The 7540-nt window shown below is 41.3% G+C and overlaps 1 long non-coding RNA gene across 1 annotated transcript; it reads left to right on the top strand.

Annotated features, from left to right (window-relative positions):
• The first annotated feature begins 1458 nt into the window (after positions 1-1458).
• Positions 1459-7249, top strand: LOC134420956 (uncharacterized). Its single transcript, XR_010028470.1, has 3 exons — positions 1459-1676; positions 1924-2003; positions 7145-7249. It is a non-coding gene; the product is annotated as an uncharacterized LOC134420956 (long non-coding RNA).
• The last annotated feature ends 291 nt before the right edge of the window (positions 7250-7540 follow it).

The raw sequence follows: 7540 nt of genomic DNA, 5'->3' as shown, positions 1-7540 counted from the left end.
AAAAAAAAAATAATTGTTCACCTCTGTGGTCCTGGTGTAGGTCATTTTGACTAATCATGGGATGAGCTCTGCTGGTGTTTGGAACCAAGTTCCAAAGATGAATTAGTGGCATCACTTGGAAACAGATTTTACAACTGAAAGTAAATAAACTGCGAAAAATCTAATCCCTAAGACAAAATTAATTAGTATGAGAGCAATCTATCAAAGCATCCATAAAAATAGGAAAGCTACCACTTGTTTGAAGCAAACAGTCCCTTCCTTCCCTTTCACTGTTTAGCCTTCAAAATAGTAGGTAATTTCTAATAGTTGCGCACTATGTTTTTTCTTTAAATTTATTCATTTGTAACTGACTCTGAGCAGTCTTTCTGTCTAAAAGGCATTTGTAACACCACCTAATTTCTTTCTACTTTTTTTCTAGGTTAAGAGTATCCATAGGTATCCATCCAGGACATATTTATTCAATGGTTAGAAAGTACACCAAACTGTTGTCTAGTGTAGACTTTATTTCAGGAGCAAGCATAAACACGAAGAAACTATAATCCTGGTGTAATGTAGGAATCTAATTAAGACTAATGAGGCAACATTAAATTTAATGTATGATGCATTTTATATGCCTTACCATTAGAGCTGCAGCAAGCTGTTTGTCAGAGCGTCGAACTTTGGTGAATAAGCCCCTCAAGGCATTGTTAAACAATTGGGGTTCAGGCCTTCTCCTGCCCATTAGGTTGTGGTGGGCTTGGAAAAATCTAGATATAAATGGAAATTTGGGTGGGGGGGGGAAGAAAAAAGGGGGAGGCCTCAAGAAGTTCTTGCCCATCTTTGAATGGCTCAGCAAGCTGATAAATGGGAAGATAAATGGATGGCTGCGTGTGACACCCTCGAGGAGGTACCAGGCTGGGACAGAGGGGAGGAGGGCCAAGTGTAATGTGTGAACTGCTGTTTGAGAGGCACCTATAGCAACGGGAGTGGGCAAAGGCTGGGATTTAAGTGACACACTTTATCAAGAGGAATTGGCGTGGTGATCGTTGCTTAACAGCTAATTAACAGTATGGTTTATTATTTTATCTTTTTTTTTTTAATTCTTATTAAATTCAAGACGTTCAGTAAGTACTTAAGTAAGTACTTACATGTATGTAACTGTACAGAAAAATAGAAGTATAGCTCCAGATATTGATTTTGCTCTCCAGAATCTTTCCTCCCAGGAGAAATTGATGACTCCTCCAACAATACAAACAAAACTTCTAACAACGATTTATCACATAATCCTTCATAAACTTTAAGTCCCCATTACTGGAGGGATTTAAGACTTGTAGATGTGGCACCTGGGGGCATGGGTTAGTGTTGGGCTTGGCAGGGATGTGCTAACAGTTCAACTTGATGATCCCAGAGGGCTTTCCCAACATAAATGATTTTGTATTTTCCTTAACATGCAGGGAAGTATACAAGATACAATGAAGGTAAAGATGAGTTTAAATGAAGAATGGTGCTGAAGAACGGGGAGATCTTTGGAGGAACATGTAATGAGCTGACTTCATGGGTTTGCAGTATAAACTGATACTATGGTGATGGGTCGGAAATGCAGGCAGAGCTGCAGCTTGGACAAGTTCATGGGCTCTGGTGTTAATTGGTGATTGCCAGCTGCTGTGAGACTGGGCCAGCCATGGGAAGAAGGTGAGGTAAGGAGGATTTAATTGGTGTGGGGAGAGGGGATGGGGAGGGCTGGTGTCAAAGTGCACTTCAACCCTGCCGCTCCGAAAGCTGAGTTTCAGCCTACTACATCCTGGAAATTCATTCCAGTTTATATTATTGCATGTGTTAGTGATGGCTTGAGTGTTTGAGACTTTGAAGTATTTAATCTACACATGAAATTGGAATTTTTTTTTCTTTCTTTCTTTTTTTTTTTTTTTTTCCCGTGGAATATAGCCATGGAAACCTGTAGTCTGTGCTGGAAAATAAGTGACTGGGAATGTTCCTCGGTGGCTAACTTGCTGCAAGACGTTATTGTAAGTGCAAGCACCAAGTTATACTTTTGACAACAAACAAATGTCATGTGCTGGGTTGGAATTAGAGATTCAGCAGTCAAGCCGGTCTGAGGAAAAAGAAGGAATGTCAGGATGACTGGCAGTGGTGCTACAGGAAAATTGCAAAAGTACCTACTGCACAGGTTTGGGCTGGGGGAACGAGTTATTCCTTGCAGAAACATCAGAGAGCACCATGAAAGCTCAGCTGGGGGCAGAAAAGAAAACAATGCTGCCAGAGGGGCTCCGGGGGGGTGGGAAGGAGCGACGTGTTCACAAGTGTTTGGGGATTGACCTCACTCAGCTGCTATGGAAGTGTGGGTGGGGGGCACGGCTTCAAGGGCAGCAGATGTAGGCTGATGCTGAGAGTTTTTACAGTCCCCTGGTGTGTGGGGGACATGCTGGGACCACCCCATCGTACCTGACGCAGCTGCCTGAGAGATGGAGAGGAAAAGCACAGGCAAGAGGGGGTGGTTTTCCCACCACAACCTGCTCTGCTCTTTCCCTTCCCAAAGAGAATGCCTTTGTACCTGTACAAACCTGAGTGAGGTTCTTGCTGTTGTGTCTGCTCCTTGTTCAGTGCTGAACTGAAGGTAGATGGAGAACGAATTCAAGCAGGGAGATGTGAAGGTTTATGGAAGCAGACAGCTCCTGTCACCCTTCCATTCCTCTTCCCTTGTGCTCATCTATCCATAGGAAAAAAAACCCCAGAAAACCACAGAAAGTGCAAATTTTTTGCTAAGGGAGTGATTAATTTATTTTCATTTTATTGTTCTTTCTCCAACATCCGTCTACTTTCACTAATACCAATTCCTGATCTTTTTTGTGACTGAGCTTGAAATATGCACATTTTTGAAAGGTATAGATCATATTTTATTTCCCTTTAGGATTTTGTCTTTTCCTTGACCATGTCACACTCTGCTCAGCTTTTGCCAGCTGGGTGCTCTCTTTCTGTGTTTGGATCCTGTGGATCAGAGTTCTGGGATGCACTCCCACCTTGGCCTCACTGATCTGGCCTCCAGGGCAGCCTGTGCCCCACTGAGGTTTGTAACACAAAAGTTTAAACAAATATTGCAACCAAATCAGGGCTAAGACATTTGCAAGGCTCCTTAAATCCCACCACTTGGTGTTTAACCCAATTCTAGGGAAAATGTGATAGATAAACCTACCTGCCTCCCCTAGTTGTGTATGAGTGTTGTTTGGATTTAGGTCAAATTCCTTGCATGAGATAAACATCCTTTTTATCTCAGCATCCTGTTGCAAATGGCTTTTCCTTTAGGAATGGATTCTCACCCTCCTCTGCAGCCAACTTCCTTCTGCTTTCCCACTGAAACTACCGTGGCATTACCATAGCTTGGGATTTCTGTCTGGGATGTTAGGACAAACAAGGATGCCATAAACTTTGGGAAGTGTTTGGTCTGCTAGAAAAGCATCAGATGAGCCCCAAATAGGATTCATAAATTATGCAGGGATCTGGTGGTTGTCAGAAGTCCTTAGGTCTATTTACTGCCAACGTGGCCACAATGCAGTGGGAACTGCTAACTTTCCTGGTGCAGCGTTTTTCCTGCTGGGGTGTGGGATGTGTTCTCCAAATCCATCTGGCCATTACTTGTTTCCCCGTCACAACAAGCAGTCAAGGTGGTTTTTACATAACCAGCCTTCTGATGGAAGAAAAGAGGTGATTCTTGCCCAAAACGGTTCCAGGGCTCCCTCCATCCCTGCCGGTTTGGCTGAGCTCAGCTCCTGCAGGCACTGAGCTGGCTCAGGGAAGGGTTGGTCGGTGTCTGCTCCCTTGAACCTCTTCCCTCTGTAGGGAGCCTCTTTTAAACGCTAAATCACCAGCGATGATCTGGGAGAGGCTGATCCCCCTCACCTCTTCAATAGGTAAATTGCCCTTTTAGAAGAGTGATCCATGCTCCTGTCCTCATTTTTCATATCTCACTTTAAAAAGAAAAAAAAAAAAAAAAAACAGAAAAGAAAAAAATAATCTTCCAGGGACTTTGACTTGAGCAAAGGCACTTTAGAGTCTTTTTCTAATGTCATTCTAAAGTTAAAAAACAATTTGACTTCAAGGGAGATACAGCCCAATTTTTTAAAAACTTAATAGGATTAGTCATGGGAACTATTTTTAGCAAAAGTTCAACTTTATCCATGTATTTTAATGTGGGAAAAGTGTGTCCTTTTCCCTCTGCTAATGTTTGATGTATTCCAGCCCTCCTGCGAGTGTGTTTGAGTATCTTAGGGGCTCTGGAGTGGAGGAGAACTTCCTCTCGGATTCTCTCTGTTTTCTTTCGTGAAAATGACATTCCTAAGCTGTTTCACTTTCTGACAGGAAATGGAGCCTTGCCAAAAATGATTAAAGTCCAAGAAAGCATAACAGTTCCAAAGCTGCAGCAGTTCTTTAGGAGTCCCGAGTTTGACATTGTGTCAAACAAATGTGAAATATTGTTTAATAAATTTGAATAATACAGGGAAAGGGAAAAATGGTTCTTGGCTTATAATGCTGGTGCTCTTTATTAAGTCTGTAAAGGCCTGCCTAGCTCTAATAAATTGAAATATATACATAAATATACTTGTGCATGGATAACAGTTTAATATTGTAATATATAATGAACGGCCCACAGGCACCCCCCACATGCAGACATTGATTTATTCTTGCTATGGCCATATATATATTGATATGTGTGTGTAGACTCCCTCACAAGTTTGTATATATTTATACACGGAATTACCATTCGCAGGCAACTCCTGTGCCTGCTTCATATAAGAAATATCATAAGCATTATTTATAAGGTGTGACGTGACATTATGACTTTATAAAAATACTAATCTAATGCTGGATAAAATACAATTGTTAATGGTTTCTCAATGGTTTTTAATTCTGTGTTTGTTTAAAGGAATTATTTTGAGGCCTTTGCAAATGCCAAATTACCTTATCATGTAATTCCAGCGTTACTAGAAGGGCTGTGCTGAGGCTCAGGAAAGAGGTGGGAATTCTATGGCACCCAAGAGCCTGGCTCTGCCACCTCTCCCCATTTAACAGCTCTCTCTGCCAGGAGGGCTTCCAGCCTCTGAGAGTTTGACAGTTTTCAATATTAGGGTATTAACGCAACAGTTCTATCAAAATGAGCCAGACTTCTAAGAAATTCCTGTACTGTCAAACCCGAGTGTGAAAAAGTCCTGCCAGGCTCCAGTAGTCCTAAGGTTACTTCTCAGAATCCACAAACACCCTTCAGCATTTGTAACTTGGCTCCCAATTTTATTTTGGATTTTGGTTGTACTGCGTTCACAAAAACCACATTTTTAAGTTGCTTTCTGGCCACAAGACCAGGAATTTAGTTTTTTCTTTTTCTTCATGATTTTAATATAAGAGTTGGATTACATCATCACCAGATTTCAGGAGCTCTGAATTTTAAAATTAGTCTAATGACTTAAGGCTCAATAAAATTGAAACAGTTGGCAACTTTTCTAGAAAACATGAGAAGTTGCTTTGTTGGTTCTTGCAAGAAAACTTCACTTGTTCCCCCTCTGTCAGATACATTACTTCTCCACCAAAATATATCAAATATTCAGGAACGTATAAAATAATAAAAATGTTCCCCTGACACGGTCTCGAAGGCAAAGCATTCTTTAAGTGAGGTACGTTTCAAAGCAAAGCTGTGGGAAAGGTTTCTATTTTTCATCCTTTGTATGGAACTGTCGTGCTATTTGATTAAAAGGAGCCCTCTTTAATAGTTTTTCTAATGGCATTTGAGATTTCAGGTCGGTGAAGTTGAGCCGGCACCGTCGGTGCCGCCATTCACCGAGGACAGCGATTCGCGGCCGCTCTTCAGACGAGCTAAATTGATCAGACAAGTCAGTCAATGTCATTGAGCACTATTTGTCACTTCATAAGCAGCTACAATCTGCTGCTCTATAAATGCAGAAGGACCGTCGAATAAATCACATCAACCAGTGGGAGTAGATAGTATCCCTTCATCCATAATTGGAGCGGTCCTCTCCTGTCACATTCGCTCATTCCCCGCGATTCCAGCGCGGATTGACACTGACAAAGAAAGAGCAGCCGCTGTCAGAGGAGCTGGAGTCTGTCTGCTGCTCTGCTCTCCCCACTAATAGATATCTATCATAATATTGTATTAACATCACAAAAAATCAGACTTAGAGCTGCGCTATTTTGGTGTATCGATGACATATGTAGGGGTTTCTCCTGGGTTGCGGGGAAGGCTGATTGATGCAAAAGGAAAGCTCCTGATTGAAACCACTTACCAAATCCATCAGCCACAGGAATATTTACTGCTGTGTGTGCTGCTGGTTTCAGAGACAAAAATATGATTAAAAAAAATAAAATAATGAGAATGTGGTTTGTTGTAAATAGACCTTCTATAAATGTGTTAATTATTATTTGCTGGTGAAGGGTTACGTTGTGGAATTGTTCCTATGAAGTGGTTTCATGGTTAAATAGTTACCAAAATAATTAAGGAAATGGAACACCTTGAAAAAATATTATTGTCTGTTTAGCAAAAAAAAAAAACAAACAACCCAAACTTCTCTCCGGTTCCTGCTTGGTTTGGCAAATATGTATTTTCTAAGTGAACAGAAGAAATCAGAACAGAGTATTTATTACAAAGGTGTTCCAGGCTAGGAACTTTTTTTCCTGGAGAAATGCTGGGTGGTTTTTACCAGGAATATGTTGGATTAATCAGCTCTCTCAGTCCTGGAGAGAAATCACAGTGGAATACCCAAACTGCTGTGTAGTCACATGTAAATCTCTCTGACAACCTGGAGGCACGGATCATTTGCTCAGCGTTTGGTTCCAACAACAAGCTCGTGGAGGAAAATACCTTGTTTGCTTATGAAAAGATTGTAGCTGAATACGTAATTGCTGAGAACAGAGCAGTGGGATCCCAAATCTCCAGGATGAGGATCTGGATTCTTTATTTTGGGGCAGAAAAATCCTTAAGTCAGTTTCCCTGTGTGTAAACAAAGCTTCACGTTGCGTGTCTTGTGGGAAAGTAGTGAAATTCTTTCTTTTTAAAGGTGCTCGGTGTAAATGTCATGTTCCTGGCTGGAGTCTTTGCTGGGCCCAAAGGCAAAGCCTAATATCAAATGTTTGCTACAATTTTCAGTCTGGGACGCCTCTTGACCCGTGTGCACAGATGATGAACAATTTCTCCTTTCTGGGTTGGCTTCTTTGCCTCTTGGTGCAGAAGTTGTCCTGAAAGCATGCCAGGAACCTAAGTCATAGGTAAGCAGTAGAAATTGTTTTATCTATGAAAGATGCAGCTCTGTTAATATGCACATAAATTCCACTAGAAGTACAGTTCAAAAGAAAACTCAAAGCAGTAGATCACAAAAGTATTCATCATTAAATACAAGACTTTGACTTGTTTTTAGATGGAAATAATAGAAATGCTACACTTAAAACCAAAATGTGAGACAAATCCACGTGCATCGGAGAACTGAGCAGCATCCAGAGGAGGCAGCTTACACAGGAGCGCATTCATTGTCAACATCTGATACTG

Source organism: Melospiza melodia, chromosome 8, assembly GCF_035770615.1.
Source record: "Melospiza melodia melodia isolate bMelMel2 chromosome 8, bMelMel2.pri, whole genome shotgun sequence".
Taxonomy (NCBI): domain Eukaryota; kingdom Metazoa; phylum Chordata; class Aves; order Passeriformes; family Passerellidae; genus Melospiza; species Melospiza melodia.
This window is presented reverse-complemented; position numbering and strand designations above follow the sequence as displayed.